This window comes from Schistocerca cancellata, chromosome 12, assembly GCF_023864275.1.
Source record: "Schistocerca cancellata isolate TAMUIC-IGC-003103 chromosome 12, iqSchCanc2.1, whole genome shotgun sequence".
In the NCBI taxonomy this organism is placed as follows: domain Eukaryota; kingdom Metazoa; phylum Arthropoda; class Insecta; order Orthoptera; family Acrididae; genus Schistocerca; species Schistocerca cancellata.
The window spans coordinates 28,544,844-28,555,344 of record NC_064637.1 but is presented as its reverse complement, the minus strand read 5'-3'; the positions used below and the strand labels follow the sequence as shown (position 1 = coordinate 28,555,344).

The 10,501-nt window shown below is 43.5% G+C and overlaps 1 non-coding gene across 1 annotated transcript; it reads left to right on the top strand.

The window, feature by feature from the left end:
- The first annotated feature begins 3,284 nt into the window (after positions 1-3,284).
- On the top strand, positions 3,285-3,358 carry Trnat-ugu (transfer RNA threonine (anticodon UGU)). Its single transcript has one exon. It is a non-coding gene; the product is annotated as a tRNA-Thr (tRNA).
- Positions 3,359-10,501: the final 7,143 nt, after the last annotated feature.

Below are 10,501 nucleotides of genomic sequence, written 5' to 3'. Positions count from 1 at the left end.
GGTAACTGTTTTGGAGGTCAGGGTAAAAAACGTGTTTTAATAAATAATAAGACGTCTATTTTAACTTAAATGATATTTATTGGTTTACATAGTAAGCTATTTTTCACACTTATTCTTTTGTTAAAATTTGTTTGGAATGCATTGTAACCTATATTGCTACATAATTATTTAAAAAAATGATTGACTCTGTTGGAGTAATATATTCGCTGATTTCTGAAGTCATTTTATCCGGTGTAATATGATACTTCATGGGGAGGGGGGGAGGGGCTATAGCCTCCATAACCCCCCCACCCCCCACCCCTCCTTGCCACTGCTCCATTGCGGTACTGAGCCAAATGCTTTTCGGAAACCGGAAACCAAGAAATACTGCATCTACCTGGTTGCCTTGATCCAAAGATTTCACTATGTCATGTGAGAAAAGTGCGAGTTGTTTCACATGATCGATGTTTTCCAAACCCATGCTTGTTGGCATTGAGGACGTTATTCTGTTTGAGATACCTCATTATGTTTGAGCTCAGAATATGTTCCAAGATTCTACAACAAACCGATGTCAAGGATATACGGTAGTTTTGTGGAACGCTTCTACTACCCTTCTTGTAGATGTGTGTGATCCGTGCCTTTTTCCAAGAACTGGGCACGGTTTTTTGTTCGGGTGATCTATGACATTATAGTTAGAAGTCAGCCGCAAATTCAGCATAGTGTCTGACGGGGTTTCCATTGGTGCCTGGAGCTTTGTTCAGTTTTAAATACTTCAGCTGTTTGTCGACACCACTGAAACTAATAATTATTTCATTCATCTTTGCAGAGGTACGAGGATTGAATTGGGACAATTATTCTGGGTTTTCCTCTGTAAACGAACATGTGAAATCGGAGTTAAGCATTTCAGCTTTTGCTTTGTTACCCTCAATTTCAGTTCCTGTCTCATTCGCTAGGGACTGGACACCATCTTTGGTGCCATTAACAGACTTTACGTATGACCAGAATTTCTTTGGATTTTGTGAAATGTCGTGTGACAATATTCTGCTATGGTATTCGTTGAAGCCATCACACATTCGCAGCAAACGAAGCTGTACAAACATGTCCCAACCTAACCACGACCTCGTAATTCGTAATATATTTATAAAAGATAGTTTAATATCCGTGACAACCACGATTATTAATTTAAGCTATGCTGTTAGGTTCCAAGCCCGCTTCCATAGCCGAACTGTAGCCAGCGCAGTAGCTCAGCTTGTTCACTCAGGGTATTGGAGACTCTCTTGATCAAAAGCTGAGTGAGGTTCACATCGAGAGAAATTGGAAATGTGTCATGCGACACTCTCAAAGAACCGTTGAAGACATAACACGAAGACACGGATCGAAAGTAAGAATATGAAAAAAGGAGGAAAAAAGGAAAGAAAAACGGGTCATCGCGTCTGACTCTCTTGAGGAGGATCTGGGTTCAGTTCCCAGTATCGTGCTTTCATGGAATTTTTACTCGGTGGGAGGACTAGAACGAGTTGTACCCACGTCTTGATACCAACTGAGGAACTACTTGAGTGAGTAGTAGCGGCTCCCATGTCTAAAAAAAGTAGTCCACAACAGCCGTGAGAGTCGTGTAATGACCCCATGTTCCTCCATACCGCAGCCGGGGTCAACGAACCTCTCTCGTGGGCCTCGTACGACATCTGAATGACGTGACATGGCCAGTGGCGGATACAGAAAAACCTTAAGAAGGGGGCGCTAAAGATATCGTGAGGTAGCTTTACTTTTACCGTAATAAAAAATAATCAAGTCACAGGCAAAGCTTAATTCTCGAATAAACATTTTATTCTCACTAAAAAATCCAACGCCAGTACACTTAGCACTGAAACACACACGGTCACCCTCCGCGTATTTCTAATATCACTAAGCACAACACTGACTGAAGTCCGTGTTAATAGCTAGTAATCGTAGTTGTTCACTTTTATCACTTCCAAGTTATCGCAACGATCGTAGCTTTCAAAAAGCGGGTCTACTTCCCTTATGTATGTGGCTCGGTTATTTCGAGAACATTCGCTGTCAGAATGTCCGTTTCCAGACTTTTATGTAGTGTGAACAAATACCTACTGTTAAAAGCGACTAGTCAGTATGTACCTTACGACGCAACGCATAATATAAGGGCGAGTTTCCAATGATGACCTCATCCGGCAATTTACGTGTGTGGAACTCTTATTGTCGATTGCGTTGCTTTTTAGTGCATTCGATGTTTTTAATGCATTCCTATGTAACAATGCGTTTTTAGGAATTTTCTCGAAAGTCACTATTACCGGAGATATACACGTCTATAGTTTCGTAATACGAGTTAGGTATGGGAAACTATTGTTACATTATTAGTAAAAATGTCGTTAACGAGTCTCTATGAATTACTATTATTAATACTTTACAATCAACTGATCACTCTCACTCTTGACTAATCTTCACACTTGCACTTGCTTCAACTATGACTTTATACTTATTTATTCTTGTCTCAATATTACTGCTTCTGAATGTAAACTAGCTTCCTATTCGGCGAATAGTCCGTATTTATAACGCTACGTATCGAAAGTTCTCTGTACCAGAAAACAGTAGCATTTTCGCGACTTATCTCGGAGAAATGACAGACAGAATAACGTATAGAGGTCACTATAATGGCCGCGACTTTTCGTTCAAATGGCTCTGAGCACTATGGAACTTAACTTCTGAGGGCATCAGTCCCCTAGAACTTAGAACAACTCAGGGCTAATTAACCTAAGGACATCACGCAGATCCATGCCCGAGGCAGGATTCGAACCTGCGACCGTAGCGGTCGCGCGGTTCCAGGCTGAAGCGCCTAGAGCCGCTCGGCCACAACGGCCGGCGCCGCGACTTTTCTCGTAGGTGTATGTTAGCTGTCTATGAGCCAGACAGAAATACGCTGTAGCAGACGCGCGTGCTGCTTAGGAAAGTACAATTACTCCATGCAGTCGAGTCGACTGGCAAAAGAAACGAACTAATAGCGTGATGGTGACTGGCGGGAGCGGCGGGGGTGGCAGGGTGGCAATGTGTGCGGCCCTGCAAGGGGGGGGGGGGGGGGGGGAGGGGAGGAGGACTCGTACCAGATAAGACTAACAGGGAATATTGAACGTATACAGAGAAGGGCAGCACGAATGGTCACAGGTTGTTTAATCATTGGGAGAGTGTCACGGAGATACTGAAAGAACTGAACTGTCAGACTCTTCTAGCCAGACGTAAACCATTCCGAGAAGAGTGCAAGGGATAAGACCCTGCAGTCGCGCTATTCGTCTGTGTCCTCGGTGGCTCAGATGGACAGAGCGTCTGCCGTGTAAGCAGAAGATCCCGGGTTCGAGTCCCGGTCGGGGCACACATTTTCAACTGTCTCCATCTAGGTATGTCAATAACACCTGTCGGCAGCTGAGGGTTTCAATTAATTATCATTTTCAAATGGTTCAAATGGCTCTGAGCACTATGGGATTTAACTGCTGAGGTCATCAGTCCCCTAGAACTTAGAACTACTTAAACCTAACTAACCTAAGGACATCATACACGTCCATGCCCGAGGCAGGATTCGAACCGCGACCGTAGCGGCCGCGCGGCTCCAGACTGTAGCGCCTAGAACCGCTCGGCCACTCTGGCCGGCTAATTATCATTTATCTTGAGAAAGTCAATCAAGAGAGTTTCAAGAATCGGCTTAAAATGATTACTCTGGGGATATACTACAACCCTCACTCACGTAGGGATCATGTGGATAAGATTAGAATAATTACTGCACGTGACACACACACACACACACACACACACACACACACACACACACACACAACACACACACACAGGTATTCAAAAACCAGTCTTCCCGCGCTCCATACGTGAATGGAACAGGAAAAAAACGTAATAGCTCGTACAATGGGATGTACCATATGCCATGCGCCTGGCGGTAGTTTGTAGAGTACAGATGTAGATGCAGAATAAACCGAGTATCAATTAAATTATTAATCTTGGTTGTGACAAATATTTGACTGCTTTTTCTCTCTATCGCAGCAATTTAAGCTGTGCTATTACGCATACTGCAAAGTTGCGTATTTCGTTGTGGTACAAGTAACCAGTAAGACTCCATAAAAGCGGCTCCTAGTTCTCGTTAGTACGCAAGTGCCCAGCTACGAGTTAACAGGTGTAGAACCGCATTTTGCCTTCTGACGTGTGCGTCGCGACCTGTCGTAGGTTTCGCCAGAGGACAGCAGGTCGGTTGGGTGACATGGTGGTGTTTACAAAACCTAACGTCGAAGTTTCGCTAAGTCCCAACCAACCACAAACTTCGTCGCATGTCCTGTGCTGACGAGTTCACGTGCCCTGATAACAGGTTCTGTAGCAGGCAGTGTGGCCCGGGCGTTCGTGCGCGCGTTGTTATGAACTGTAAACTTGCTCCAACCCATATTTAGCAAGTCAGTTTTGGAAGTGCTGTGTGGTTGATACGTGAGAATGGTTTTAGAAAACATCGTAGCAGATCTTTTGAATCGTTTTCTCGGAGACTATGTCGAAAATCTGGACCAATCTCAGTTGCAAATTGGAATATTTGGAGGTGAGCATGGCGACATCGGGTGCGTCGTAGTTCTGTTGCGTAGCGATATTGTAAACAATTTCTAGGTCGACAGAAGCGTCCGATCCCACGCGTCGGCTTTGACCCGTGACGTAAGGGTGTTGTGTGTGACGTCATCCTGCAAGATTTAATTTTAAAACGAAGTGGACTCAATGAGTTAAATTTGCCGGTGAAACCTGTGAATGGGCATTTCGGTAAGTTACCTCTTTCAAGTTTTTAAGTAATATCAGTACTGGCTGTGGTTCATGTTTTATAGAAGCAGACTTCAGTGGTTCCTACTACCAGCTTTTGTAGAGTTAACTTAAGTCGTTCCACATTCCTTCAGGTGGAATTTGTGGAAACAAGATATTTGTGAATGCTTGAGTGAATGACCAGTTAAGTTAGTAGTTGTGGAGGACCCCCCCCCCCCCCCCCCTCAACTTTACTTCGCTGTTTCATAGATTACCGACTACATATTGCATGCCGCCAATTCCAGTAACACTACTCAAAAAATCCAATATTTGAGAAAGTCGACTTACACAATAGAAAACTTAGATTGAAATTATATAAACTTTTTTTAAGTTTAAAGTAAGCGTTATTGGCAGTAAATTCCATTACATTTTTCATGTATGTTGGGCACTCCACACGTATTTTTCAGTGACTAACTAAAAAATGGCGTTTTTCGACCTGGGTAACTTTTTTGTGGGTGTGCTATATATACGGTACAGAGGGAAAAGTGCCGAAAACCAAACACGCAATTTTTTTATTTAAAAAATAAAGTAGTAAAAATCAACTTTTAAAGGCACAGGATACTTACTTTATATCACCATTTATATTTTAGTCTTAAAAAAATAATTAAAATTATTTTAAAAAAAAGTGAGTTCTGAAAATAACTGCCAAAATTGGAGCCTCCAAAAAATAATCATAGTAATACCAAATAAAATGTGAAATTGCTATCAAATAAGAGAGTACACAATCTAGTTTCAGATTAAGTGTAATATAGCACCAATCAGAAGATTATAGAATTTCTGTCACGTTTGCTGAAAACAAGAGCCCTGTAGTAGACATTCCTACAGGCTTTCTTTCTGAATGTGGGTCGACAGAAGCGTCCGATCCCGCGCGTCGGCTTTGACCCGTGACGTAAGGGTGTTGTGTGTGACGTCATGACGGCGCGGAGTTTGGTTTGTGCGTGTAGCGCGTTTCTAGATGTTGTCGTGTTGTGGTTTGTTGTGCCCTCTGGTCGTATGTTGAGGTTAACGTTTTTGTGGTTTTGTGTGAAGGTTAATTTACTGTTGTTCGCTGTACGTTGTGTGGTAATTTTGGTAAAATTAATCGGTTGTTTTTGTTCAGGAATGGATATGACGGATAAAATTAACAGTGCGCGTCTGAGGGATATGATGGGGAACACTCCTTTGGAACTGATCAAGTTTTTGCAGCTTTTCGGTTTAATTGCCGAGGTTGTGAAATGCTCTATTTGTGGCGAAGAAATCAATTTGGCTAAAGTTCCGGCGTCTCGGATCAGGGACGGTTATATGTGGAGCTGTCGAAAAGACATTTGGCGTCCCATACAGCGCGGTTCCTGGTTCGAGAAGTCCAGGTTTGGCATGCGCGAGATTGTACTGGTGACTTATTATTTTTGTTATAGATCCCCACAAAGTTTTTCCGCGGATGAGACTACAATTACATGTACATATATACTCCGCAAGCCACCCAACGGTGTGTGGCGGCGGTCACTTTACGTGCCATAGTCATTACTTCCCTTTTCTGTTCCAGTCGCGTATGGTTCGCGGGAAGAACGACTGTCTGAAAGCCTCCGTGCGCGCTCGAATCTCTCTAATTTTACATTAGTGATCTCCTCGGGGGGTATAAGTAGGGGGAAGCAATATATTCGATACCTCATCCAGAAACGCACCCTCCTGAAACCTGGCGAGCAAGCTACACCGCGATGCAGAGCGCCTCTCTTGCAGAGTCTGCCACTTGAGTTTGCTAAACATCTCCGTCAACCCGATCTGGTACGGATCCCACACTGATGAGCAATACTCAAGTATAGGTCGAACGAGCGTTTTGTAAGCCACCTCCTTTGTTGTTGGACTACATTTTCTAAGGACTCTCCAAATGAATCTCAACCTGGCACCCGCCTTACCAACAATTAATTTTATATGATCATTCCACTTCAAATCGTTCCGCACGCATACTCCCAGATATTTTACAGAAGTAACTGCTACCAGTGTTTGTTCCGCTATCATATAATCATACAATAAAGCATCCTTCTTTCTATGTATTCGCAATACATTACATTTGTTTATGTTAAGTGTCAGTTGCCACTCCCTGCACCAAGTGCCTATCCGCTGCAGATCTTCCTGCATTTCGCTACAATTTTCTAATGCTGCAACTTCTCTGTATACTACAGCATCATCCGCAAAAAGCCTCATGGATCTTCCGACACTATGTACTAGGTAATTTATATATATTGTGAAAAGCAATGGTCCCATAACACTCCCCTGTGGCACGCCAGAGGCTACTTTAACGTCTGTAGACGTCTTTCTATTGATAACAACATGCTGTGTTCTGTTTGCTAAAAACTCTTCAATCCAGCCACACAGCTGGTCTGATATTCCGTAGGCTCTTACTTTATCAGGCGACAGTGCGGAACTGTATCGAACGCCTTCCGGAAGTCAAGGAAAATAGCATCTACCTGGGAGCCTGTATCTAATATTTTCTGGGTCTCATGAACAAATAAAGCGAGTTGGGTCTCACACGATCGATGTTTCCGGAGTCCATGTTGATTCCTACAGAGTAGATTCTGGGTTTCCAAAAACGACATGATACTCGAGCAAAAAACATGTTCTAAAATTCTACAACAGATCGACGTCAGAGATATAGGTCTATAGTTTTGCGCATCTGCTCGACGACCCTTCTTGAAGACTGGGACTACCTGTGCTCTTTTCCAATCATTTGGAACCTTCCGTTCCTCTAGAGACTTGCGGTACACGGCTGTTAGAAGGGGTGGGCAAGTTCTTTCGCGTACTCTGTGTAGAATCGAATTGGTATCCCGTCAGGTCCAGTGGACTTTCCTCTGTTGAGTGATTCCAGTTGCTTTTCTATTCCTTGGACACTTATTTCGATGTCAGCCATTTTTTCGTTTGTGCGAGGATTTAGAGAAGGAACTGCAGTGCGGTCTTCCTCTGTGAAACACTTTGGAAAAAGGTGTTTAGTATTTCAGCTTTACGCGTGTCATCCTCTGTTTCAATGCCATCACCATCCCGGAGTGTCTGGATATGCTGTTTCGAGCCACTTACTGATTTAACGTAAGACCAGAACTTCCTAAGATTTTCTGTCAAGTCATAGCCCTCCTTACGCTAACTTTGACATCGCTTAGCTTCTGTTTGTCTGAGAGGTTTTGGCTGCGTTTAAACTTGGAGTGAAGCTCTCTTCGCTTTCGCAGTAGTTTCCTAACTTTGTTGTTGTACCACGGTGGGTTTTTCCCGTCCCTCACAGTTTTACTCGGCACGTACCCGTCTAAAACGCATTTTACGATTGCCTTGAACTTTTTCCATAAACACTCAACATTGTCAGTGTCGGAACAGAAATTTTCGTTTTGATCTGTTAGGTAGTCTGAAATCTGCCTTCTATTACTCTTGCTAAACAGATAAACCTTCCGCCCTTTTTTTATATTCCTATTAACTTCCAAATTCAGGGATGCTGCAACGGCCTTATGATCACTGATTCCCTGTTCTGCACTTACAGAGTCGAAAAGTTCGGGTCTGTTTGTTATCAGTAGGTCCAAGATGTTATCTCCACGAGTCGGTTCTCTGTTTAATTGCTCGAGGTGATTTTCGGATAGTGCACTCAGTATAATTTCACTCGATGCTCTGTCCCTACCACCCGTCCTAAACATCTGAGTGTCCCAGTCTATATCTGGTAAATTGAAATCTCCACCTAAGACTATGACATGCTGAGAAAATTTATGTGAAATATATTCCAAATTTTCTCTCAATTGTACTGCCATTAATGCTGCTGAGTCGGGAGGTCGGTAAAAGGAGCCAATCATTAACCTAGCTCGGTTGTTGAGTGTAACCTCCACCCATAATAATTCACAGGAACTATCCACTTCTACTTCACTACAGGATAAACTACTAGTAACAGCGACAAACACGCCACCACCGGTTGCATGCAATCTATCCTTTCTAAACACCGTCTGTGCATTTGTAAAAATTTCGGCAAAATGTATCTCTGGCTTCAGCCAGCTTTCTGTACCTATAACGATTTCAGCTTCGGTGCTTTCTATCAGCGCTTGAAGTTCCGGTACTTTACCAATGCAGCTTCGACAGTTTACAATTACAATACCGATTGCTGCTTGGCCCCCGTATGTCCTGACTTTGCCCCTCACCCTTTGAGGCTGTTGCCTTTCTGTACTTGCCCGAGGCCATCTAACCTAAAAAACCGCCCAGCCCACGCCACACAACCCCTGCTACCCGTGTAGCCGCTTGCTGCGTGTAGTGGACTCCTGACCTATCCAGCGGAACCCGAAAACCCACCACCCTATGGTGCAAGTCGAGGAATCTGCAGCCCACACGGTCGCAGAACCGTCTCAGCCTCTGATTCAGACCCTCCACTCAGCTCTGTACCAAAGGTCCACAGTCAGTCCTGTCGACGATGCTGCAGATGGTGAGCTCTGCTTTCATCCCGCTAGCGAGACTGGCAGTCTTCACCAAATCAGATAGCCGCCGGAAGCCAGAGAGGATTTCCTCCGATCCATAGCGACACACACCATTGGTGCCGACATGAGCGACCACCTGCACATGGGTGCACCCTGTACCTTTCATGGCATTCGGAAGGACCCTTTCCACATCTGGAATGACTCCCCCCGCTATGCACACGGAGTACACATTGCTTGTCTTCCCCTCTCTTCCTGCCATATCCCTAAGGGGCCCCATTACACGCCTGGACTGGTGTGAGTGAGAGGAGTGTGCTTGATTGGTTTTCTTTTTGCCGTGAAGTGTGTTCAGAGTTCATTAGGTACAGGGGTAAGTACAGGTGTGTGTGAGTGCCTGTGTGTGATAGTGGAGGCCAACCAAGTTTGTAGCGCCGGAACTTTTTTGAGGTAAGTTTTTATTTTTTTGTTTTTAGTGTATGTGTAGTGTGTTGGGGTCGATGGAAGTGTTTTATTGAAATGTGTGGCTGTGAATGTTGGTATTGGTATCGGGACATGGTTTTGAGCTAAATAGGTCAAGGGAAGTGTCCGATTCCAGATGATATTGTGTTTAGTGGTATTTGGGGGGGGGGGGGGTTGTGATGTCGGTTTTTTTTCGTCGTTTCGCGTGTTCTGTATGGGGGTTGACTGTCTAAATTTGTTTATATTTAGTTCGTCCCCACCCAAAAAACCCCATTTTCCACGCTTGTCCCGTTAGTGTCATATGGCTTTTTGTGGAACGTGTGTGTGTTTGTTTTTCGATGTACTTTCGTCTTCATAATGTGTACGTAACGACTTTATATGCACCATATTGGAATTGTGGTTTATGGTAGTTTCCGCCGTATTTGTGACGTCATGGGTCAAAGCAGACGGGCGGGATCGGACGCTTCCTTATTTCCGAAACTTCCATAGCAAGGCAATACTAAATCAGCTCATCAAATTTTTACCCAAAATTGTAAGTCTACATGTTTTAGCTGCTTCCTCGATTGTACTGTTTCTCATTTATTTATTTATTTATTTATTTATTTATTTATTTATTTATTTATTTATTTATTTATTCTTTGCCCATGGACTCCAGCTGAAAATCCAGCTGAGAGTATTGGGTGTGTCATACAATAGGCTATTAACATCAAACTTGATTTCATTATATATGAATGAAACAAATGATTAAACAGAAATAGTCCATAATCGTACAAAGGTATTACATGTTTCACATTATATGTACATACAAATCCAAA